The sequence below is a fragment of the Channa argus genome, chromosome 3 (assembly GCF_033026475.1).
Source record: "Channa argus isolate prfri chromosome 3, Channa argus male v1.0, whole genome shotgun sequence".
Lineage (NCBI taxonomy): Eukaryota > Metazoa > Chordata > Actinopteri > Anabantiformes > Channidae > Channa > Channa argus.
Genome location: NC_090199.1, coordinates 9,154,389 through 9,181,862, shown reverse-complemented (window position 1 = coordinate 9,181,862; position 27,474 = coordinate 9,154,389).

The following is a 27,474-nucleotide window of genomic DNA, read 5'->3' as shown; positions in this document are numbered from 1 at the left end:
CACATTTGTATAAAATGCTGTAATATTACTTTCCAGTGTTAGTCGACATTATTCTTTGGTTGCTGACACTTTTTTTTCTGGTCCACTAACAGCTTCAGCTTGTAAACAAATCCATGTCCCTGAGGAAGGGTCAGAGCGCAACACTGGTGAAAAAGTGAGTTTTATTTAGCAATGTAAGAGGGAGCCACATGGAAAAAGTATCAAATTCTGCTGACTGGGGCTTTAAGTAGCAGCAGGGTATAAAAAATATTTTGAAACACAGAGAGACAACATGTTGAGTGTATGAAAATTCAACATGGCCCATGAATTGAATTCATGAATGTTGGTAAAACCTATTAAAAGACGTCTGTTTAAACAGTTTTTCTGTTACCAATTTTTTTCCTCAGCCTTCTGGCATTAGTGGTGGACAGGCTAGTAATTTTAAAAGATGTAGTTTTCCAAGCTACTAACTTAACTTCTTACCCAGCGTAAATTAAACGGCCACTTATATAAGCACTTTTTTCCAAATGTTGGAAACCTTCTCGTGTCGCTTTTCATCCACCCATTCACACACACACTCACACACCGATGGTGGTGGCTGTAATGCCAGGTGCTCACCTGACCCATCAGGAGCAACTTGGGGTTCAGTTTGCTCCTGGTGGCTCACTTCGACACGTAGGTGGGACCGGGGATCAAACCACTGACCCTGTGGCTTTTATGAGGTTTTCAGCTCATGGGTTCTGCAAGCACAATGTCGTTATAGGTCTGAAATGTGTCTGTATACTCAAATATTGAACTTAAGAGATGTTTACCACTTTTTAACATAAAGCTAGCGGCATCCAGTCTGGAATTTTAATTAGTAACAATTAGTAATTTCAAGTCAATCCTTCTTTTTGTAGTACTATTTTCTTTCTTAGTGGAATAAAAAACTAGTCTTTGAACTATTCAGCACCTTATCTGAATTTCTCCTTGCTGTGTTGAATATTTGAAGACTGCCAGCCAAAGAAAAAAAGCCAATGCAAGGATTCTTCTGATCTTGCCAGCTATGACCTTTTTCAAGAGGACCTTTCATTTCCAAAGTGTTGAAGAGGATTGTCTCAGGACAACTCATGAAGGTCTAGGATAATAACATTTTTGAAAGCAGCACAGCCACAAACATCTTGTCAGGGTTGTAAACGCCATCTTGTTGAACGCTTGTGCTGGTGAGGACACTGTGTCGTGCTCCTTGACATTTCTGCAGCTTTTGATTTTGTTGACCATAACATTCCTATTGACAGACTGGATCCGTCGGCTGGTATCTTGGCAACAGTTTCTTCTGCTGATGGAGACATCCAGTGTCTTTGGATGGGTTTTTCCTTCTGTGAAGTGCATCAAAGTTCAGTCCTTTGGGTATATTTTGCCTAAATAAAAATTGAAATAAACACAATCTGAACGAGAATTACAGTCCAAGATCTGTCCATCCGTCCATTATCTTTACTGTTATGGATTATGGAGGCGCAGTAGCCAATCACAGCTGGCACTGGGCAAACAGTAATATATACCTGCACTGGGCTCACGCAGTCTGAAAACCATTCACACTTTTAGAGTTACAAATTTGCTTAACATACACAGCTTTGGACTGTGAGTGGAAACCTGAGTACCTGGAGAAAGTGCCATTATCACTGTACAACAAGGTTGAACTGGCATGATGCTGAGAATCACTTTCACACAATATCCATGTGTCAGTGTGCGTTTATTTTCTTTTAACAACGGATCTTCCCACAGTACAGCTGCAGAGAACATAAAACACCAAGATCATGTTTGCATGAACTTTAAATAGCGCTGGTACAGCGTACAATGTTGTGATTTTCCTGTTGGGATGAATAAAACATCTATGTCATAAAGCCAACATGGGGCTCCAAATTTACACTGCTCATATCAGATGGTGGCGACAACCTCTTTTGTTGTTTGACCTGGGGCAGCTGTCATGGTAGAAACAATAATGGCTTCACCTAAACAAACACTAATCTGACTCCTTATATGATCTTAATTGAGGTCATAAAGCTATAGAGAGAAATGTGCACATGTTATCAGCTGTTTTTTTAAGAAACTTAATGAGCTTACAGAAAGACCTACTGTAATAAACTCTATGCACATTTGATTTTGAATGTTGCCACTCAAAACCTAGAATAGTTGAAAGATGAAATATGCTGCAGAAAATGTTTAAACCATATTTAATAATGTTTTGGACTCCTTGAAACTGAAAACGGTGAGGTCTGCCAGTTATCCTGTTTAAATTTCAGGAAAGACAAACCACAGGTGAGTTGTGTCGAGATTTAAAACCACAGACAAAATACACCTCTTTTGTAAAAGATCGGTGACAAACCTGGTCAAAAAAACACCTACATGTTCCTTTAATTTTCAGTTTTAGCGCGAGGGGCTACTAACCATTTTCTTTTTCATTTTTTTTTTAATCCATTTTTAATCCTATCAACCATGATCTTTCCTTCTTGTAAACAATCTAACTTAAGAAGTGAAAGGTAAAGACAAAGGCCAAAAAGGAAAAGCAGTTTAAACATCTTCTGTCAACGTAATATATTTCACCCTTAGGTTGCATGTGTTCAGATGCGTGATGTCCGTGATGCCAGGAGCCGGGTGTCTAAAGTGTAGTATGAAAGCCAGAAATCTCATCATCTTGTTCAAGTAATTTTTTAATCATTTCCATTAAGGTAGATCATATGAAATAGGTTTGATTAATTATGTTGTGGCAGTTTTGTCTCTTGAAAGAGTAAAACTCTTGACCGGTTTCTATTTCGAGGCAATCTATTTTTAGCCACAGAATTTGTCAAATTGAAAAGCGGTACACGTGACAGACGTAGCTTCTGCAGTTCACCGCCTCCTCCTCCTCCCTGCATGCATCTGTCTTCGTTCTTTCCTACATCTCATTAAAGAGTTTGTTTTTCCCTTCTCCCTCCCTTACGTTTCGTCGCTCATTCTCTTTGTCTATACCTCCATCACCTGCCCCCTCATTCAAATCGTTTTCTATCTTACTCATGCTCTCTGTTCTCCATTCAGTCATGAAGCACTGACTACACAGTCACGTTTCGCTTCATACTTTCACAAACCCCTAAAGGCAAGCCATTTCAGGATATTTCACAGCAGAGCAACACACTAACTCTGTCACTCTCACAGACGTGGGCACACAAGCCAGCACAAACACACACACACACACACACACACACACACACACACACACACACACACACACTTGCTTCTTTTTGCTTCCCATGTGAATCCTTAACCTGCCACAACTGATAAGGTTTCACCGCACCAAGATGTTTTGTGTGCTGTGTAGGAATAACCCAAGCGGCAACAAAAGCAAGGATGGGATTTATTGAAGGCAAGAAACAGCACAATTAATACATAGCTTCATAAATGTATGAATGCAACTAAGCTAAAAATAAAGCTAGTTTTATTTATTTATTAAACCCTCCCTCCTTTACTCCCCCACCCCCCTCGCAAAATCATTCAGCTCATGCTTCTGGTTTGCTCCCAGAGGACATGTGCTAAAAATAGAGGTGTTTCCCGTGCACGTTTCCAGAATTATTTCCCTCAGCCGCTAAGCCTCATCCCCCCCCCTCCCTCCCTGTCTCTTCTCCTCGCACGCATTCACCACTCTCTAGCAGTCCCCTGCCAGCCACGTACACAACACACAGTCATTTCAGTTGGGTACTTAATGTATGCTGCCACATGGGCGGGGGTCACTTTTCCTTATCTAAACACACACATTTGTATGTATTAAATATCAATAACCCTTTGGTTAAAAAAAACACATAGGACATTGGAGGTTTATTCATTGTTAAGTGATAAACTGCCTGTCTTTTGTGCTGTGCTTCAAATTAGTTTGGTGATAAACATAATTGCCGCCTCCATTATGTTCAGTGAAAACATTTAATTTTCACTCTACAAAGTGATGGGTATGCATTAAGTCATAACAGGATGACTGTCACCTGGATATATTCCAGTTTGCACTAAACAATGATAAATCCACATTGATGTGAGCCTTTAATTCTATCTGCATTTACAGTCTGTGTGAAATTACATCTGATTTACATAAGCAGTTAATTACAGAGTCAGCTACTGTAGTCGTGCATGAAACGAGGTTAAATTCATTAGGAAGAAGCTTTAAGCAAATTTAAGCAAAAGGAAAAGAGGAGATGGAAAAACAAATGCATAAAAAACACAAGACACAGAACTCGCGTGATCACAGCAGATTATTAGCAGTGTGGCGAAAGTCAAACTTCTTGTTTACATTTTGGAAAGTGTTTTGATTGTTGGGCTTGATTCGAGGGGGAAATGTTAAGAACTGTTGTTCCCACAAAGTCAACATACATTTCTTCAAACTCATGTTCCCCCTTAAGCTGTGCAAACTGAAACAGCCACGATCACATGCTTTTCACATGTACCTTGCAGAAGATATACAGACTTGCATTATTATGGTCCCGTTTGACAGCAGATAGACGTCCTGCCATGGCCTCTCGCTATAGCCAAGCCGTGTATTAACTAATTGGTTCAATGCACATGCTGTCAAGCTGCAGACTACAAAGAAAGCACCATTTTAAATCTCTCTCTATGTGCAGCTCCCATGTCATTGTAGCTCAATCTCCGGGTTGCTGTTTAGTTCCTGTGTTCTCGTCTATAATTTTATCTAACACATATCGGCATCACTCTTTATGGATTGTTTTCCTACAACTGTACCGCAGCTGTAATTGCTGTGCTAATTTAAGGCTACTGCAAGATCAACATGCCTCCTGCTAGAAACCAGCAGGACATTTTATCACACAGGAAACTGCTCTGCCATTGTTGAATTTAGACACCTCCATGCAACTATTTTATCTTTGGATCAATTTTAAATACCGCCAAGGGTGGGAGGGTTATATCAGAGTAAGGAGTCTCAATAAACCATTACAGTAGATTGGGATGAGCAGTCAACAGCCTCTCTCGTAGTTTGTACGAACCAGCTGACCTATATCATTAAACAATACCTTTCACTTATCATCCCGGAAAACCGTTGGCGTTGTGTTGAGTAACAAGAGCATCAACTGTGGCTAAAAACTGGTGGTATTATAGACGAATATTTATCAGTTCTTGTCGGAAAAATCGAGAAAATGTTATGGTTCCAGTTTAATTATAGGTAAGTCACTGAACTGAATTTCATATTGCTATGCAGTCAGCGTTCTCCATATATAATTTTTCCTGAGCTTCAACTTCAGAGTGGCAAGACCTTTGACAGCCTGTAAAAAGTGAGCAGATAAAAGACTAGCTGCTGTCAGTGCCATGTAAGTGTGTTAAGACATGGTTGGCACTGCTAGCAAAGTAGTGATGCAGTTTCCCGACAACAGTGTTAGGTTGGAGCTAATGGAAAGTCTGTGTTATTGAAAGGCTGATGCCCATGAGGAGAAATTAGGTGTTGTAAATGATGGGACTGCATGAGCAGAAAATGGCAGTTGATGTGTTTTACATCAATATACCGTACACTGCCCGGTGCACCTCAGGTAGTTACTGAGTTCTTCTAGCCGGAGCTGAAAATGCAGCTTCCTGACTAAAAGCTGGTTCACCAAGGAACATTTTGGACAATCTTGTCTAAACGTCTTGGACTCTGGCTACCCACAAAGTCATCATTTTAATATTTCTTTCTAAATTTTAAAGGTTTTTCCTCCTCCAATATTGGTATTCTGTTTGGGTTTTTTTTGGTCCTTTCAGCTTATCCTGTGAGTTCAGTCGCCACAGCGGATCATTAGTCCGCATGTTGATTTGGCGCAGTTTTTATGTCAGATGCCCTTCCTGACCCAACCTGACCCAACTGCTCTGCAAGACAATCGAGTCTTGCGGATGCCATATCTTTCACAAATACTGATATGACGTCAACAAATAATGGCCAGAAAGCAATAGATCTGTGAAAACAACCTCAGTTCTGTTATACAGATCCTTCTTATATCAGTGTTGGCTTTCATCTCAGAAACTCAATGAGGGTGTTTACAGGAAGTGGTAAACCAGACGGTACACTACCATGTGGCTGTTAGGAAAAACAAGGTTTTTTCGCGTTCGTTTGCAAGGTTGAAAAGACCCAGGCAGTTGAGCCATAAGTAATTATCTTTATCTTTATTATTTTACCTTGATATCTGTCAAATATATAGGTTTAAATTTGTGCATAGTTGATTTAAATACTCTGAAATTAGGGGACAACCACATTTAACAACAAAGTGGTTTGACAAAGTGTTATAACTGTGTTATAACATAAATGATTTCTACACAGGAATCAAGTGAACTAAAGCATAACACGAACCCACTGCTAGTGCAACCAATCTCACGGAGAATCAACACCCATTAGTGCAGTTGTTTTTTTAGATTTTAGCTTTTTTCTTTTTTTTTTAATTTGCTGGTAATTGCGGTTGAATTTCAACCCAAACGTTAGAAAAGTGCTGGGATATCTGGTGATTCTGGAAAACCCCATGAAGCAACAGTAAAAGTTAGGAAGCAACGTTGTTGCACCATATGTTTCAACCCTGTCTCCTACACGGTTATTATTAATTGTACTTTCTCATACTAGATTTTATTTTGATATTGATTTTTTCATTATCATTTAGTTTTAGTTAGTTTCACTAGTAGTTTAGTTTAGCTTATAGTTTATGGACTTGATGAATGTTGATAAAAGTTGTCAAAAACCTGAGTACTGATCATAAAGATAAACTTTATTAGGCCGTAGGCTGCAATACATTGGTTTCAAACTGGCAATAAAGGAAGTAGTTTGATATGTGAACTACAACATCACGTTTCTTTCAGTGCTGATTTTAAACATTTGTTGGTGTTTCCACTTTATTTCTACACCACAGATGCCATAACCTGACGTGATGACTCTGACACAGACTGACTATATATTTTTTCTTGTACTTGAACCACATGACTACTAATTTGAAATAGTCCCACACAGTTCTCCCACATTTTCTCCCTGGCTTCCGACCTTGCTTCTTCACTTGATGTGATCTAGATTTAGATCCTGTAGTGCTATGTTACCATCTCGCTTTTAGCAGAACTTGTAGGTAAGAGCTACACAGACTGCCCTGTAGCCATGGGTGGGGGAGACACACTCAGTGATTTCCAATAGAACATAGCCCTGAACTATTATTTATTTTAGTAAAGTTAGATTTTTTTTTTAGAAGACTTTATAGTCCTACGACAATTGGATGTTATAATGCAACATACGGTTTGGGAAAATCATAATTATCGTTAAAGCAAATGTTAGTTTACAAATCTTCTACATTCAATTCACTCATTACTCTCTCATTTAAAAGCCAAGGTTACTGTGTCCTACTTTAAAGGACACCTAACACTACTTCTTGCATGAACATAGTCATTAGACAGAAATGGAGCTTTGTCCAATAGAAACACCGACAGGAATACTGGGCTGCTAATACAGTCTATAAATAAAACTGTCTCCTGGATGTGTTGTCAGTTAATTGATAACAGATCGGCCTTAAGCACTTGACATGTAAGTGATAAAATGAGGTTAACAGGGATTTATTCAGCCCTCCACTGGTCACACATCAATTATGGCAGCTGAACACTACTTGGCCTAAAGGCATTTGTTGTACTATTGAAAAACAAAGACCCAGGAAAACTCTTCCTCACCCAGATTTAACTGACTAATAAGTTCTTCCACTTAGCAACTATGTCTTTTAAATGATTTGAATCCTTTGTGTGTTATCTATACTATTCAAGTGTTCTGGTTAGTCTGAACTCAGACTGATTGTCTTTCCCCTACATTTAAATTATAACTCATTAGCACGATCACCAGGTTAAATTCTCTTTCTGTTAGTGTAACAATACCCCCCCCCCCCCCCCCCCCCCCCCACACACACACACACACACACACACACTTTTTTTTTTTTTGCTTTACACAGTGTATTATTATTCACTGTTCCGTTTTGTTCTCCAACTCATTAATGTCGGACAATAAGATGAAGGAGCAGTACACTGTAGAGGACACTTGCGATACTAAGACTGATCCCCTTATTTTGGATTCCAAATTAGTTTTTATGCCTTATGTGCCCTACTTGTTTGATGTTGCGTGTCTGTTAAGCTTCTTGAGAAATATTACAAGTTTACTTAGACAAATGGCAGTGACCCACAAAAAAAGAAGTGCAAATAATGAAAAACTGGAATTAAAGTTCATTCCAATAGATAGTATTTTAAGCACAAGATATGAACAGCATAATGCTTTACTAAAGTACAAATGACCTTATTCAACCTTTTAATGGTATTAAACATTTTTCCAACTTATATCAAGTCCAAGATCTATTTTTCTTTAAGTTAATGTATAATTGAGATTAAAATCTGAAATACTATTGGCCTTGCTATTTTTTTTATTAGTTTTTTTTAAAGAAATGGCTGAGCACTATGGGATATTTTCTTATTTGCTTTGGAGATTAGCAGATTGACACCACTTGCATGTTTGTGCATGAGGCAGGGAGCTTGACTAGCCAAACTTATAATAACATGGCAAGTTTTTTTATTATTACTTATTATTACTATTACTTATTTTTCTACCTATTGGTACCCAAAGCACTTTACACTGCTTCTCATTCACCCACCCGCACTCACGTGTCTTGCTCAAGGACACATGAGAGGAGGAGATGCCACAGTCCCCACTCTCCTAAAAATGTTGTTTGTATTTGGTTTTGTAAACCAAATGTCCCTTAAATGTCTTGTTTTAGCTACTAACAATGTTATACAATATTAAGTAAAAAAAAACTGCTATGATAAAAATGTACTTAACAATGTAGAATCTATGTTACAAAATATGTTTGATTTGTCTTTTTTCTTAGGCAGTGACACTTTTTATTTTTTTAAGTCCTCCAATAAAAAAATGTTTTCTTCTGGAAAGGATCAGCTCGCACAACTCAACACACAAATAAAACCTGTATAGTTCATCAAAACAGTCCTGTAGGTGCACGTTGTGCGGGCTGCTAGTTTAGAGTAACATTCCTATTCAAGCATTGCTGTAAGCCACTTAGCAACTTCTCTATTCTTTTTGGGAGACCAACAAAAAAGAAAAGCAATCATGACATGAAAAGTATCTTCAAAATACTACGACCAAACAACAGCTTATGTCTGATGCCATAACCTAGATATCTTCATTTCAAAGTAAACAAAGGTTAAGAATAAAATGCCTCACCTCATTCCATGATTGTTGTGCACAGGGAAAATAGAATTGTCAAGCACCGTCTGTCCAGCTTACGTTGAGCTGGTTAGTGTCCTCCAACTTATGGAGGACAAGTCCTAGCTTACTAGAACGGTAAATCAATATAAATAATAAAAAAGACAACGATAACCAGGTGGATAAGGCGTATTAGTGTATTTTGTTAGTGGTACTGCCAGATGTTTGTTGATTTTATTTAACGCCATTAATTAAGATTTAAGTGTGAAAATGGACAATGTTTTTTAATTGATATCCTTGTCTGTTCCGTCTACTTGAATCTTAGGAAACAGAGAAATAAATCCAGATAACTAATTTAATTCACTTCCATTTGTGGTCTTGTACTGAGTTCTGCATGGAAAGTTTGGCACCACAAGAAAGTTTTTATTACCCCAGGAGTCACTTGATTGATTTATAATTGCAGTAAACTCTCAAAGCAAACTGACTAAAAATAAGTTAGACATCTGACCTCAACTTAATACAAATACTGATTCCCGACTCTGCATGTGAACAGTCAAAATATTAAAGGAGTTATGCCAATTTGTGAGACTGTCCTTCTAAAAATATGACTCTCCAGGTTGTTTGTAAAAGTAAAAACTACCAAGAGAGACAGGTTTTACTTTAGGTAACATGTTGGCTGTAGCAGAAACAAGCTGTCCCCTAGTACTGAGTCAGTGGACTTTCCCACAGGAGACCAGAGATTAACTCCGGTGTCCAACACGTTTTTGTTGCTTATTGTAACTAATCATGAGACTTGAGAGCAGGAAATTCTCACATGTTCTTGTGACTGTTCAAATGGGAAATGTGATTTTTAAATTTTTTTTTTTTTTACTTAACAATTGTACGTAAAAGAACAAAAGAAGGAATAAAAGCAGCAGATTCGTGAATGTAAAGACAAACTATAGAGCCTATCGCAGGAATGATCAGAGTTTCCAACCTACCTAGTCATATTTTACAGGAGGGAAGTCTCCCTTTAGCAGAGCTGATATAGAAGCTGCTGACATTTGCATTGCTTTATATATGCATCCAAAATGGCTCCGAATGCAGCAAATTAAGTTTATTTTGAGGCAGCTAGGGACCAAATGACATTACCAGCACGTATAGGTAGGCAAAGCACTGCCTAACACACATGGAGTAAAACCATTGTTTCCTGTGTACTGGACAAATTGTCATGTCTTGAGCACGATAATATCGAGTGGTCACAAGCTTTGGGGGTCCATATACATGTTCAGTAGTTACACGCTGTAGCTTCTTTTTCATGAACAACAGAAAACAAAAACCGAACGGAAAACAATACTGTGCCAACCTGTTGTTGCAAATAAATTGTTTCATCACATACTAAAGCTACAAATGGTCACATTTATGTATTTGTGTTTAAAAAAATTGTTTGTACCTGATCTAGTTCATTTTAAATTGTATTTGTTTTTCATTTGTCTGCCACACGGTTGTTGACAAATCATCAAGAGGCCTCTATATTTAATTTACTGTACCTATGTAGTGTCAAGACATTAGGCCATTGCCTTCAGGTGAACGTTTATGTGTTCGGTCAAACATTTGATGAGACCTACAATCTTAACAGTAATAATTAGAGTTGTAATTTGTATTAGATTGTATCAGTTATAATTAAGTGGCTCTGCAGCAATTTGCCAGCAATCTCATGTGGGAATATCATTTATTATCATGTGACATCTGAGATGGACACGGTTATGCTCCAATTAATTAAATCGCTGTCACTGAGTACCTCTGAGTCGTAAGCAGACCCCGGCCATTTGGACTGAGCCTTAAGGATTAAGTCCTTTGCATAAATAACCAGCATTGTGCGGATGTTGGATCGTCGATGTTATATCTGCTTCGGTTCTAGTGAAATGAGGGTGTGCCTGCATTTATGGACAAACACTTCATTGTTAGTGCAGACAGGTTACAGTTGAATTAATTCGCAACCAGAGAAAAAAGATGAGCTAGAGACATTATTTGCACTAAAAGAAATGATTATATTTGTCCCCTCCATGACAATTGACATACAGTAATGAAAACAGAGTATCCAGTATTACGGGTCTGACACTTTGTATGTTTGTAATTTAGGAATCAATTATGAGTTATGAATCAAATTTTTAATCATGAGACAGACTTGATGAACCAGATTCTACTATGTGTGTATGCATGATTTAAGCACAATAAATAAGACTTAAATAAGACAATAAATAAGACCACCCAAATGTATTAAGCTGAAATATCATAAGAAGACTGACAAGACCATGTCTTCATTAGGACAATACAACTCCTAGTCGCTTTGGTGGAAAATTGGAGACAACAATGAACTGCAAACAAAGGAAACTGAAATCAACAGAGCAAACTGAAATCAAAGTGATTTGGTTCGCACCCAATTTCTCACAAGGGATTAAGGGGAATTCTGAGAAAGACCCATTTGTTGGAGTAATGACACTGGTTTCCTTAAATACATGCCTTTTTTTTTTTTTCCCAGAGTCCGGGTTTAATGTCATGTGCTTTTATTTAAACACCCCACTGGACTTTTTTTCAGTCCCTTTCTTCCAACCTGTCAGTTCTGTCATGATGTTTAGAATTCTTAGGTCTTGTAATAAGTTATTTGTTGGAAAAATGCAGATCGTGTTATTGACCCTTCACCTTGACTTGGCTTATTTATATGAAGTACTAGAGTTACAGAGTTGTTGTTTTTTTTTTTTTTTATATTGAAATGTATATTTTCTCACCGTAAGCAGCCAAGGCCACATTCACACACTGATTATTTATTCAACACATCCGATCTGAAATGGTAAGAAGGGATATTTTCAATAATATAAATATTACAGGTTCACACATCACTGAAAGGCAGAATATCATTAATGTCTTGCTGAAGTCCGCAGATTACTCAGTGTCTCTCAGATACCGCAGAAACTCCAGTCATCCTGAGATAATAGCACAACTCCAGGCCTTCCCGCAGAGCCTGGACCAAGTCAGCACCAGGGAGCTGTGCTGCACTGGAAGCTCTCATTATAATGACATTGGCTCCAGCTGTGTCGGGCCAGGAGAAGAGCTTTTTTTCCTACCAAGATAGACACCTTGACTGAATACCAAGGTGTCAAGGTGTCCACTTTCACACAGCGTCATGCAGTTTGCAGTGATAATAGTTACAGATGTACCTTTCGGAATTTGTAGTGAATTTTGACAGTGTGTTCTTGATTTCTGATACCTGTAGACAAAATCTAACAGTTTTATTTCTGCCAGAAACTGTCGGTTTTGTCAATGGTTTCATGCATTTTATTTATTTATTTTTGTTTTGATTTAAGACTTTGTTAGGAACAAATACATCAGGGCTAAGTTTAAGCACTAAATAGATATGATAGGAGGAGCATAAAAAGTTGTGGTTTGCTGTTTTAGAAATAATTATACTGCAGATAAACTATTTTTATTTTACACGTTTAATCAATTTTTATTATTTTTTTATTTTTTATTTTTTTTAGAGATGATGTTTAGATATTAGATTTTTGTTTTATTTTTTCCTACTAAAGCCCCAAGCAAATTGTATTAACACATAGAGGCGGCCTGTTGTGCTTTGTTTGGCCACTATGACTGAACAATCCTTGTTTGGGTGAGGGTTTTAGCAAATGTTCAGCATGAGAATCTAAAGGCACAATAAAGAAATAGTAAAGGAAATCAATAAGCTTGTTATCTCAGGTTTGATAGTATATTATTTTTTTTTATTATATCTTATTAAAAAGAGGATTCATAGAATGGGAAGTCTCAGCTGCAAGCGGTGCTAAAGATGAAGCAGCGGAGGTCATTGGTTGAAGTATACTCACACTCACACACACACACAGAGAAACACAAAAGCCTTTTAACATCAATTCCATCTCTGTTTCACCCTTAGCCTTCTTTAACTATTGAAGAGAGAGAGGTCAAGGATATCACAGAAATGACACAATTACAGTTAACTTTTTTGGCCAACAATGGCACTGCAGTGCACTTAACATAGTGAATCAGGTGGGCAGTACTGGTCTTTATCCTTTCAGTGGTGGTCACTGTGCCCTGATGCCAGCACTGTAGGAAGATTTGATTTACTAATAGGGATATACTAAAAGGATATTGATCACACGGTAAAGGTGACACAGTAAAGGCAATAAAGTAGTTTGGCTCAGTCAGAATTCATAGGAATGACACACTAAGGGAGGGGAGACTCTACATCAAGCCAGTTGCAATCAGCATCAGGCTGTAAATAAAGGAACACACTGTCTTTTATTATAGTTTCATTACGAGCAAAAACGCAGGAAGTTTAACATGACTTACTGTTCATAAATCTTTTCAATAACAGACAAAACAGATTTAAAAATAAATTACAGTGTGGAGCTTCAAGTGAAAATGCAGCTCAGTATCAAGGACAAAGCAGTCACCTCATCCATCCATGATCTTAAACTGCTTATCCTATTAAGGTTCGTCGAGCATGTTGGAGCCGACCTCAACTGTCACTAGGCAAACGGGGAGAAACTGTCCATGGACAGGACACCGGTCTATCTCAGGACTGAAACAGAGAGACAGACGGTCTAGTTACCATTTAATCTAGCATGCATGCATTTGGACTGTGGCGAGAACTTGCTAACCCCGAACAGAGACAGCCCTCCACCAGCCAGTCGAGCATCGAAAACCGGGCTCTTTCAGGAGGTAGCAGTGCCAACCCTCCCACCAGTAGAAGAACAGTAGAGGTTTGCACCAAGCCAGCATTCTCCACATCAGTCTGCTCCCCTAAATTCTGAAACCGAGACACAAATTGTTCAAGTGATGGAACATTATGTGGATCAGCTATATTTTGCCGATTAAACTTTAAATCGTAACCCCTTACACTGCTCAGTGCATGTAATAACATTACTGCAAGTATGGTGCACTTTTTAAATTTGGAGACAAGCTAACCCTGAGTACTCAACAGATAATAATGCTTTTAGCCATGTTTTCCGCTGCCATGATAGTACCTATAATATTATTATGGATTATATAAAGCAGTGTTGCATAGCGAGCATACATACAGCCTTGTAAACACACGAATACACAGTGTGTGTATTGGACCAAATTGAGATTCTAGATTTTGGTTTGGGGACCGGCGAGGGAACAGCCTTATTTGTCCTTTGTCCATGTTGCACTCCTAACACCTAGACAAGGGCGTAACACATGTGTGGAATAAAACTTGCATATTTCTTGACCTTCTGTTAACTACAGACCTTATTTCAGGCATTTAAGCAAAAACCCATTTATACAAAACCAGTAGACCTTGTCATGAGGTTAGTGGAGTAGAAAAATCGATTTTTGGTTTTTAGGGCTTGCTCATATTGCAATCTATAGCAAAAGCAAATTAATGAAAGCAGTAATAATAAAGAAGCGGAAGAAGTGAGAAGCTGATTACAGGTCATAAATGGTGACTGGAGTGTTTTATTGTTCTCAATCAACTCCTACTTATTATCTGCATACTTGTTGCGAGGATGTTCACTTTTACTAAGAGGTTTAACTTTTATGATGTGAGTTTGAAAAGAAGGGGCTGTAATTATGAGCTTTGGATAGTAGAACAGTTTTTCTTTCATCTGTCAGCAGCCATTAAGTACCACCATAACACCGCCGAGCTAAACAAGGTTGGCTCTTGGTACTCTCTTCTCACTCTATGCAAATTGGTGGCTTTGATGTTGAACCAACAGCACAGCGAAGGACAGCGTGAGGAAGAGAAGACACGAGAAGGAGGGGAGATAGGAAGATGACGAGATGAGCTTGTTTTTAATCAGCAACTGTTATAATGAGGACCTGTGTCAGCAAAAACAACCCGGCTATGCTGCTGACCGACCTAAGTATTTAAAATATTATTTAGAACCAAAGGATTTTATGTAAATGGCTGCTAGACTTTTTTTGTTGTTTTGGTTGTTATTCTTGCTTTTATGTTGTTTTGGGTTTTGGCTAAAAATCAAACAAGGACCAGAGTCCAGGGTGGGTTTAGGAACAAGAGCATTAGTTCTGGAAACTATAAAATATTTCCACAACAACACATTATTTAGAAAGTTGTGTAAAAAATTACTTCATTATCCTTTTGGTTCTTACCTCTTCCATGAATTAGGTGTGTTATATAAATACAATCTGTGGTTGCTTGTGTTCAAATGGGGCTTCCATTAGGCAGCCATAATTGTAATGGCAAAGGGTCGAACAATGAAAATACACACACACATACAGCACTGAAATCCCAACCAAAGCTGTATGTCCCTACACACACACACACACGCACACACACACACACACACACACACACACACACACACACACACACACTATCATTTCACCTTATCAGATGATAGTTGGCAGCAGTTTTTCAATTAAAAGTCACAATGATTTCACTGAGAACTGCTACTGTGGAACTGATACAGTGTTAAGTTATTGGAGTTTAATTGAAGAATTAATGAGAGGGGAACTCAATTTTCTCTTGGTAAGTAGAACATAAAGAAATGTGCAGCTGTGGGAAAGTAGAATCCATATATATGTCTTTGGATGAAAAGCTGTGGGGTGAGGTGGAGGTTGCAGAGAGACTCCTGGAGATGCAGTGAAATGTGCAGCAACAATCAGCTTGCACTGATTTCTAACAAATACATTATAATAAATTCCTTAGACTTTATTTAGATCTCCTCTGTTGTCTTTTACTCACCGGCTTTTATAGAGATGCACAATGAGAAAAAAACATTTTATTTTATCCTAGTATTTTTTGCTCCTGTGAGTTCAGGGTCGCCACAGCGGGTCATTTGTCTGCATGTGGATTTGGCACAGTTTTTACGCCGGATGCCCTTCCTGACACCACCCTCTGCAATTTTTACGGGGCTTGGGACCGGCACTGCGCAGCTGGGGATGGAAATGGACTGCAGAGGTTTCAGTGTCTTGTCCAGGGAGCCTTGGACATGCGGTCGGGAAGAGCAGGGCGCAAATCTCCAACCCTATGGTCAGTAGGCAGCCTCTCTACTAATAATGAAAAATCATAAAACATCCTACAGTATATGTTAAGGTGTTGGCTGCTCCAGTTGGGATGTCAAGGAATTTGAGACATATGATGTGTGTAAAATTAGTACTGATCATCGTGTTTACATTCAAAACTCTTATGTAAGTGCAGAGTGGGACACCTTAGGTAAAATTGTTTAATGTCTCTAACATTATGAAAAAAACGGAATAAAATAGTAATTAGTAAGGTACAACATGAACTGAAAACTACATGAAAATGCTAATTGAACAATCACGTACTGAGTCATCACAACACAGGATGCATAATAAACATACTCAGCACTATCATTGTAAATTGGGGTCCAACAGTCAAACAGTCAAAGTCTCAGGATAATGAAGACAAGATAGAGACAGAGATCCTAAGTACACTGCAACCACAGGAAACTCCCTAAAAATTAATATGTATTTGTCTCTGTGCATTATATATAATTTTTGAGGGAACCTTTTATTTTATTAATCTCTATACGCGACCTTTGAGCAGTCAGTGACGTCACTTTCTGCAGGGTCATGCTGATTTCCTCAGTTTAGGCCAGATGTCTTGCTGAGCAGAGGTGAGGCAGTGTGGGTGCTCTTGTTTTTATATTGCTAAAACAGGGGAAAAAAAGCTAAATAATGTCTGAAGGTTATGGCTCAAGTCTTCAAGCTATAGGCTGCCGAAGCAAACAGTTGATTTCTCGTGTGCTCTTTTTTTTTTCGAAGGTGCATGTAGGAGCCACCTCAAATGAAGTTGCTTTACTGATTTTTAAAAATCTTTTTAAATTTCATTTTACACAGGTATGTCAGCTTCCACAATGTTTATTTGTTCATATTTGTGTTTTATTCGAATTGAATTCCATTTATTACATTGTGCAACTTTTTCTTTGTATTCACTGTTGAATTTTATTTTGCCTTATTTAAAATTATAAAAATGCCACTATTAGGTGAAAATGAGGAAAATTGTTGCCTAAATGTTGTGTGTTTATATGATGTTATGCTGCTGTGGTTAATTTCGTTTTATTGAACTTTGATGCACTGTTTTTGGGCAGGGGTCTTGCTGAGGAGAGGTGCATGTAGGAGCCCAGTCAAATGAAGTTTTTAGAGAGTTTTTAAAATTTCATTTTACACAGAATTTTGACGACAGAGAATAAACTCCCTTCCGGTTGGCAAGACAGCGGTTGTCCTCACGTCATTCCACATTACTCATAACACAACGCAGGTTTTCCCACTGAAAGAAGAGGTTTCAGCTGAGGCCCGGTCACATCTGCATGTGCACGCAGGTATTGTACTTTAATGGTGCTGCAGCAAGTAAAACAAAAACCCATAGCTGTATAGTAAACTTTCAATTTGTCGATGTTTACCAAAAATGCTCACTATTAATTTAATAGCTAGAAAATGTTCTCATTTTTTACAAGATACTTTTATGTTATAATGAGATATGGTTAATGTTTTTCTAACTAAGCCATTTTTAGCCGTTTGTATTTATTTATGTATTTTTGCATTTCCATACCCTGTTTTTTATACTTACATCGCTGTAGTTTGCTTAATTCATAAGAATAAAGTGACTGCTGATAAAAATAACTTTACATGGAATACATGCCGTTACCTTGTTAAATGATGCTGGAGTGACCGTGATTGGTTAACCCAAGGATGACATTCTGGCGTGTCAGAGAGTGACTGAACCTACAAGAATGACTTTCTGAGTCGCTTTATGTCCTCAGTGTATTGTATTTCCATTAGTTCCTCTGCATCAAAACAAATGAGACAAAAACAGACACTTGGTCATTTTGCTAAACATTGTATGAACATATAGAGTCCAATAGGTGTTCCAATAAATGGGATGACATCTGGTGTGAGTTTGGCAGGCCCTGCCCCGAGAGAAATATCTTGTTCTTCACTTTCCAAATCAGATCTTGACAATACAGATTTCTAGAAGCATTTTATGGTTCATACAAAAGAGATTTCTAAAGACCTTAGAAAAAGAGTTGTTGCTCACATGGCTGGAAAGCGTATATATATAACAGAAGTGCCACTCTCAGGGTAGTGTGATCAACAAAGATCAAACCAATACCAGGAAGGTTAGAGTTTCATGTCTTAAACTGGATCATTGAGCAAGACAATGACCCTAAACACACAAGATGTTGTGTTGGTTAAATGTGTGAGTCAAAGTCTTGACCTTAATTCTGTAGAAATGCTGTGGAAGGACCTGAAGAAGGCAGGCAGTGCAAATAAACCATCTAATATCCTGAGCTGAAACTGTTCTGTAAAGAGAAGGGGAGTAAAATCCCTTCAAGTCAATGTGCAGATAGTAAACATAAATGTTATCTATCAAATTTTGGGATATGTTCATTTTTATTGTATAAATCTCACATACTTCTACTAGTGAAGGGCTTAATGAATACAGATGAACCTTTTTTCCCATAGCTTCATAAGGACCTATAATTTGTTCACTCCTATAACACTAGACAATGTATTCCATGGTGGAATAGATGGCCACTGGGAGCAAAGCAATTTCTATTCACAAAATAATTATCTAGAAGCGTTCCTGAAAGTCTCACTTGCATGTTACTGTCTTCTGCCATTCATCCCTTTTTAATGTTGCCAATTTAGTTCCTAGAAAATTGCTACTCTAGCTTAAAATGTCTTCATCATATGGAAATTTGTATGCATATCATATTTTCTGGTACCCTCTCTCCCTTGGTGATACTAAATTATCACAATCCTTTAACTCGTAAACCAGAAAGGAAGTCAGCACGAACAGTGTAGATTTTTGACCAGAATCAAAATGTCAACAGGGTGGTGATTTTCACCAGTTCTTTTTAAATTGCAAGACACACTCATCAAGTTGCAAAGAGTGTGTTATTTTGATGTGGAGGTTCGAGCACTGGTCGTTGAAACAGTCGAGTTTGGCTGTGTTCCCATTGGCAGGTCAACCTTCTGTGTGTTCTGTTGGATGGGGCTGTCACAAAGTCGACCCAAAGCAGCTGCCCATTGTCTGGAGCGTGTCTCTGGGCAGCTAGCATCAAACAAAACTAAGAGGTCATTTGAATCGGCTGAGAGACTGTCTGTGCTACAGCTGATTGCCTCAATTAAAGGCAGTTTGTAACATGGCAGGGACAGAATCCGCAGTGAACAGCCCAACTCTGGATATGCTCAACAGGAAGGGTTTGATAAAACAAATATCCTAAATGAGATTGGCAACAAATGTAATATTTTATTGGCTTCATTTTGCACACATGCTCAGAATTTAGGCTTCTAGATGAAATAGTTGTTCTCTATCATTATTTGTGCCCTATTTATCATTACTGCTTGTCCTAGATGGTGACAGCAATGCAGTCAAAATACTAGTTAACTTCAGTTCCAACACTACACTGCTCTGATCTGAGTGATATTCTTATTCATACAAATTATTGAAATTAAGATGTTAGGCTGTATCTCTTGCACTGAAAGGAGCCAAAGGAGGTGCTTGCGACATCTGATTAACGTAGTCCCCCGATACTTTTGCATTACCTCGCAGAAGAACCTGAGACCGAGCCAGAACCTGCTGGAGGGATTAGAAAGTTTATGCCATCTGCCCAAGGAATGTTGGGTAAAGGGCATCAGAGCTACTTTGCTTAGCCAATTCCCTTATAAAAAAGAATAAATATGACAAATAGCAGCAACGACATTCAATAAAAAAGGCAAAATGTTTTAGTCTTCAGACCAATATCAAGAAAAGATCGTATAAACAAATGGATGCAAGAACATATTGTATTGCAACCTTAAAATGGTAATAATAATAATAATATTTCCACTCACACTGACCAGTCCAGAGAATGAAAACTGATTTAAACCAGAGGAACGTTATCTACAATGTCTTCTTTCCTACCACCAGTTTTTAAAAAAAAAAAAAAAAAAAAAAACAGCCTCAGGCTCACAATCTGTTTCCCTGCTCAAATAAAATACAGAGCAAATACAAGCTATTAGGCATAAAATCTAAGCCACTGATAAAACCTTCACTGCCTGTGCCATGTTTGAACACAAAGCCAAGTTATACGACTGCCAACACTTACCCTCACTTTGGCTGTACTAATGGGGTGTGGTGGCATCTAGGGGCATTTGCTGATAATTCAGATCCTCCCATGAGCAGATTGCTGCTGCTTGCGTCTGTCAAATTATTCCTCACATCGCTAAATTTAAAGCATTTAAACGGAACTTCTGTGGAAACGGAAAGTGCACCAGTCAATCATCAAGCTAATGTATTGACAAGCGAAAGCTGTTATTGCTTTGAAGTTTTCTGTTGAGAAAAACTGCACAGCTTTAATGGGCATTCAACAAAACCATGTGTATAGATTTTCATAAGCCATGTACTAAAGCAAAGCTTTCCCTCAGCTGTGAGGTGGATACAAAACTGGCTTTGAAGCTCGGAGCTGTGTGGTGACTGAAGATGCTTCATAGTGTTACTGCAAAACCTGCATTAGGCTTCACACCTGTTTCATCATAACTTCTATATCCACTATCTGTTCTTGGAAAACTAGATAAACAAGACCTCCTAAAAATGCAACTTGCCAAAGTTATAACCAAAGGAGCTGTAAATACACACACATACGCTTTGTTTTGACTTGGGATGGGATGGATGTTTACGCACACGATTGCCAATTATCACACAGCGGGTTGACAAAAGCAGGCTCACACCTACACAATGCAGTCCATTAGCCTTGACATCAGCAATTAGATACATGTGATAGGAAAATAACATTAAAACATGTGGTGGAAATGTTAGTGAGCAGTTAGTATGAAAACAAAAATCACAAGAAAAGAGAAGCAATACAGTTTATTGTCTCTGGTTATGACATATGGTTCCAATATTCTATAAACATCTGTCACTGCAGATGTAATAATGCCTGTTATTCTTGAGGGACACTGCATCAAAAGAATAGCCCAAGCAGTACATGCAAATCATTACCCTAGTTGCGAAAAAAAACTTTGTCTTATTTGTCAAAGGCCTTGCATATCAAACAAGGGAAACTTTTGCTGATTCTCATAACAGCAGAAAGCCACCATGCTGCACTTTGAGACCACTCAGCAGGGCTTTGAAGCCTCATTCATCACAATGGTGAATATTTAAAAAGAAACTTATATCCCCCCACCTTACCTCCCACGAGCTTTGCCTTTGATCTGTGATTGACAGATGTAGTAATTAGCTAGTTAGAACAACAACTTGATGGACTGTGGAGCAGAGCTTCACAGCTGAGGACACGAAGCCTTTTTTGTCAGTGATGCACGTGACCACTTAGGCTGAATTATTCGACAGAAATTAGGCAGGAGTTGTCCTTTTAGCCGACAATAGAGGGCACAGAAATGTAAAGTGGTTAACAAATGTGCAAAGGTGTCATGTTCAATTTCAAGCTGTCTATAATATGGGATTTTTAAAAAATAGTTTGACAGCTATAGTTACTTGTAGTGCTAAGTGGATCTCAAGGCCAAATCTGAAAACCTTTGATTCTTCCTTACATGTTTTAGAATAGAATGGAAGCTTTACAGATACATTTACATATACATTTTACAATGAGATGTGTCTTCTGGATTTAACCCATTCCCCATTTGACCAAGGATACACCTGTTGTGTGAGCTGAGATTTGAGCCAGGAGACTTTTGCATACCAGCCAGATGTCCTTTCCGTTGAACCACCAGCACACTTGACATTTTTAATATAGCCGTATTGTAGCACCAGATGATTGTGTATTGCCCCAGATGTACCTTGGCAATCATCAGACTCACACACAGATCCATGCATAAAGGGCCCCTGTGCTTCAGGAGGCTGAGCAGGTCCTCTGCTAACTACAGGGTCAGTGGTTTGACAGCTAGCGTCTCTGGTTTACGAGTATCCTTGGGCCAAACACTGACACCTAAATGCTCCTGTGTGAGTGTATTTTACTACTTCTTTAGTTCCATTTGGACATAACAATGTTTTAAACCCAGATGTCCTCAGGACAATCCTATTATTTGCTATCTGCAATTGTGTATGTGTATATGCTGTATGTTCTTATTCATTTTCCTCTGCTGTGTACTCATAAGGTACCCAGGCAAATATGCATTAGCCTATGCTCCATATGCCACTAGCCAACTAACACCGTGATAATGCAAAAATGTTGTAAAAAGAATAAACCTGTAAAGTAAAATGCATAGTTATTGGCAAAACTACACAACAGTGTAGAAAGTCCCTCTTAGATTTTTCCAAATGTTTGGCATTGTTTTTATGCAAAACATTTTATTTTATTTGTCAGGACCCACAGAGGGCCACATGCTAGGCGAGCATCGGCTCAACCCGAGTTCTTTGTCGCGGTGAAACTGCTGTATGGATGGTATTTGGATTTTGGCTGAGCTGAGAAAGGAGGACTAGTTGACCCGCCACCAACGGAAGCTCTCGCGGCAGCTTATCTGGGACTTTCTTGCAACCAGGGAGTGTGGGGGACCACTCTCTTCCCATCCAAAACGCTGCATGCTTTTCTCTGCCCATCTCTACCCAGTTTGGATGTTCAGGCAAACACTGCCCGTGCGCTGAGCTTCGTAACCCTGCTCTGCCTGAAATTACAGTGGCTAGAAATCGTCCTTTCTTAAAAATCAAACCAAAGCTTAAAGGTCAGTTTAAAAAAAGTCAGACTGAATACATACCATTTCTTTAAATATATGTAGCACTACTACATGTCTGTATTGCAAGGGAACGAGTGTTTTCACCGTCACCACCACAACCCATGTTTCCGAAAGCCACTCGAGCCTGTGATGATGCACAAGATGCATGTAGTACCAGCTTCCTTTCTAGTGCCAGCTGAAAACTGGTTCCATCTGCTGCTACAAACCCACCAAAATACTGAAAATGCTACAAAAAAAAAACACTTAATCTAAAATTATGTTTGACTAATGTACTGTGTAATGGACCACTTCAGTCTCTGACATGTCATTCTTTCTTTAAGTCAAGGGCAGCTCATAATCCTATTGCATCGTTCACTCATCCTTTATATCTGCAGTGTGTGTTGTAAACCTCTTCCCATCCCCTATGGTGCCTGTTGTCCTTAGTGCTATGACAGTTACAATGACCACTTATCCTTCACAAAAGTCATGGATGTTATGAATCAGCAAACCAGCATCACGGCAGCGACTGCAATGACAGCATGCTTGCTATTTTTAAAGAAACCCGATGGTTATTGCACAGGTAAGCTGCAGGAGTAGGACAGTGAAAGCTAAGCACTTGGGTGTTTATCACATGTGCATCACTATGTTTGGCTCATGCTGACAAGTGTTTTGTGTTCATTATTTCTGTGACAATCTCATGAAGGTCAAGTGTTTCTACAATGTTTTTTCTCACAGTGAATGTAATGAGCTGCTCTGTCTTCTGATAATGTGAACAGGCTGCTCTATCTCAATAGCTGCATCACTGTGAAGGAGAAATTGGTCCTATAGTCTAGAAGGGTCTAAAATATTGACCTGGCCACAAAGCAATATATATATTTGTTGGACTCATGCAGCCACAGTGGCCTTTATGTCCTTATCAGACTTAACAGCTCTGAACTCCATCACATCATCTCAGTTCTGACAGTTATTGTAATTGATCTCAGCTCTCCCAACAACAGCTTCTTAAAATTGCAGCTACAGTGTAAATGGCCACTAAGTCATTCATTTGTTCATGTTCAATCACTCGTGTAAGTTAGTTGGCTGAATGGAGTCCAGAAGCAAGAAATGATAAAAAATGATTTTTAAAAACTCTGATGTTCTCAGTCAAGAGACATTATGTTTCTAATTTCTTAATTCCCTTTTTTTGTCTCCTAGGAATTGCAACTTAATGTTTGGATTATATTCATGTGTTGTATTTCAGAAAAAAACACCACAGTTTGCTACTGTGTGTCCCTGATAATGCATAACGTGCCCTGTAGCTGTGTCGTGTCATGTTCTGACTTACTATTTATTGGATCTACATTCTACCTTCCGTCGGTGTGAGACAGTGTCTGAAAGCAGACGTGTGTTTGAGGAGACAGAGCTGGGGGTGTGATGTAGATGTCCAGCTCTGCTCCATTTCACAGTGTAGCCCGTTTGAGAGCAGTGTCATTACAGAATATGGACCTTCCACTCAACTGCTATAGGCACAGTTGGCCACTAAACAATCCAAAATTATAGGAACACTGTGTCTCTTCTGAAGCCTTTTTCTGTTTTTTCTCACTTTGAGAAAAGTGTAGGGAGATTTCATACAGTGTGCTCCAGTATGTTGACACACAATATGAATTAGTACAAAATATTATGTGGTGGTGATTTGTTTCCCTGAACAACAACAGTTACAGGAGTCTTCAACTCATCAAAACAAAACGAAAGGACACGCTGTCTGTTATTGTCAGAGTATCGGCTAATTGTCTCATCAGGCTCCAAGCCGTGCAGTTGGCGTTGTAAATAGGAGCTGCTGTAAACAAACGTGAGTGTTTTTTTTGTTTTTGTTTTTTTGAAGTCACACACAACGCTTGTCCATTGCAAACAGAAACTCTGTCAATTTCCTTTTTTACCAAATATTATATGAATTTGCTCTTGCACTTTATGTTGATCAGCACGGTGGATTTAATCCTACTAAAAAGTAGGACAATAAAGAGACGCACGGGGGAAGAAAGCCAGCACAACTACCTGTCAGAGGATGGGGGTTTGCATTCATATTTAAATAAAATCGTCACTGCGATTCACACCAATTAGTGAGGCTAAGTTGAAGTTTGTTTTGGGGAATTTGTCACGACAGTAAATTTGCAAGTGTGACAGAACAAAAGCAAACTGAAAATGCTGACACACAGCTGCAGAGCTCCTGTATCTCCAACATCTGGTCAAATTTATAGAATTAGTTCGGATAAACTGCTAAATTGACATTTACTGCATGTTCAGGTAGGACCTGCACTTTTAAAGGTGATATGTCAGTTCAGGAGAAGAGAGAGCGAGAGACACTTTTTATAAGCCAAAGTGGTCTCTAACATTAGGCTATAGGGGGGGGAAAAAAGCATAACCAATTTGTTGTATAAATCATACGTCATTGCATGGGAAAATCAGTATATTCGATGTTGAGATGATGTTGAGGTGGACAAAACATGACAGCAGCCCATGATGAATACAAACTATAAGAACAAATGTTGTTCAGCCAATCTAAGTAATTCACTTAACATTTAACTGTGCAACATATACACAATGTGCTCCAGTGCACAGAATGTCCAACTGCGAGCATGTGTGTCAACTGATAACCTGGACGGTTACAGATTAAAAGAATTTAATCAAATATATAATCTAAAATACTTTAAAGCTAAATGACGGCTGATTATGGCTTAGCAGTGAAAAACATCACAGTGCTGGCCCGAAGTCCAAATTGAACTTACGCCTTTGGTAGCTCTGCATTTATTCTAAAAACAAGTTGCAGTGAGATATATTTTAAACATTACATATGTTCCCCACAAAATGATATTACCTTTGCGGTTTAGTTGATTAGAAACCATGTAGGGTGACAGGGTGACAACCGTGGAAAAACAAATCTCATCATGACTCGTAACACGAAGTACACACAGTATAGGACAAAATATAGGAAATCGTTTCCAACCCATTATGTGACAAGTCAGCACAAGCCAAGAAACTGTTTGTTCACCCACAGACACTAGAATACAGTTTTGTGACTGTGGATGAGGAAGCAATTTTATGACGCCTGGTGGCTGAAAGAAGAACTGTGGGTTGGATTTTATGAGGCTGGTTCACGAGTAAAACACACTGCATTCCTGACGCAATGCCATCGACATAGTAGCACAAACATACGGTGTAAAAGTAGGACACTTTTAATGCCTTCATCCGTAAATGAATTGCTTGCACTCATTTCAAAGTTGTTGTGTTTCAGATCATTTGAGCCAAATAAACTGGTTAATGTATTCAAATGAATTCAAGGCACAAAGATATCTCACAGCTCCAGGGCTCTGGCACAAGCCTTGGTATGGATCTGCTTCTGTCAGGATGCCCTTGTATTTGAATGTGTATGTATGTGACTGTGTGTGTCTGTGTTTCTCTCTGTGTGTACACTATGTGGGCATGCAATGGGCCAATGTGAAGCCCAGAACCGATAGAAACTTGGCTTCAGTTTTGTGCCCTGTTGTGCTGTACTCAAAGGTCGTTGAAGAGTCTTTCATCTCAACAGATGAAATGTAGCCACAGCTATAGTTTTTTGTATCGTATAGTATCTTGCTATTGTAAATACAGTAGTGTTTTGGTGTTTACAGATTTTGGAACAGTAATCTTGTAATATAACTTCATATGTATCAAACTGTTATGATTTTTGAAGCCTGAATTCTGTGTAAAACCTGACAGAATTCACAAGAAAGGAAAACACTTGATTGACACGGACACAGAAAATTAATTGATGCCACCGATTATCAAAATGAGAATATGGCTGACTCGAGCCTATTTAGGCGGCAGGTAAATGTGCTTTTCATGTGACAGTTAAGAATAAAAGTGGCCAAGGAGAGAGACAGGTTTTCTCACTGCCCTCTCATCTCACTCAGGACAGTGGACCTGGCTCCCTATTAGATAAACTATTTCCATGATGTGTTACTGTGAATGATGCTGAATTAAAAAAAATAGGATCAGGATTTTTTTAAATGTAATTTGAATTGCAATTTATGTATCTTTAATTTGTATTGTGGCAAAGGCTGCTAAATCCTAAGGATACACCAAAGTGAGTGGCTGTGCAATATTTAATAGAATGACCACAAAGGATTTCTGTGAAATAACATTGATCTTTGAGGCGGAGTGGATACTAAATTTGAATTTGAAGAAATTACGTTAAGGCAGGGCTGTGATATCGCGTTCACAGAAACGGGACAGAGATGAGGCCACGTTGACCTCAGCCACTGATGTTTGACCATCAAAATCAGATCAGTTCATCCTTGAGTTCAAAGTGGATGTTTGTTCCAGATTTGAAGAAATCACTTCATGGCGTTATGCCTCCGGCCATGACTGCTGCCAGCATGGAGGCTGAAATGCAGGAGCATGTGAGTCCTTGTAGGCTGAAAAAAACAAACTGCTGTTAACTGTTGAAAGCTACATCCTTTAAACAGATTTGGAGCTGTGTGGTCAGCCTGAATTTATGTCTGTTCCAGTTGTATCACTTAAAAAAAAGATCTTTTTGGTTCAAACACAAGTGCCTCATATTTGCATTTGTCTAGCTTTATGCAGGTTTTACAATTAGTTTATAGTTGATATATTAGTCTAATTCTAATCAT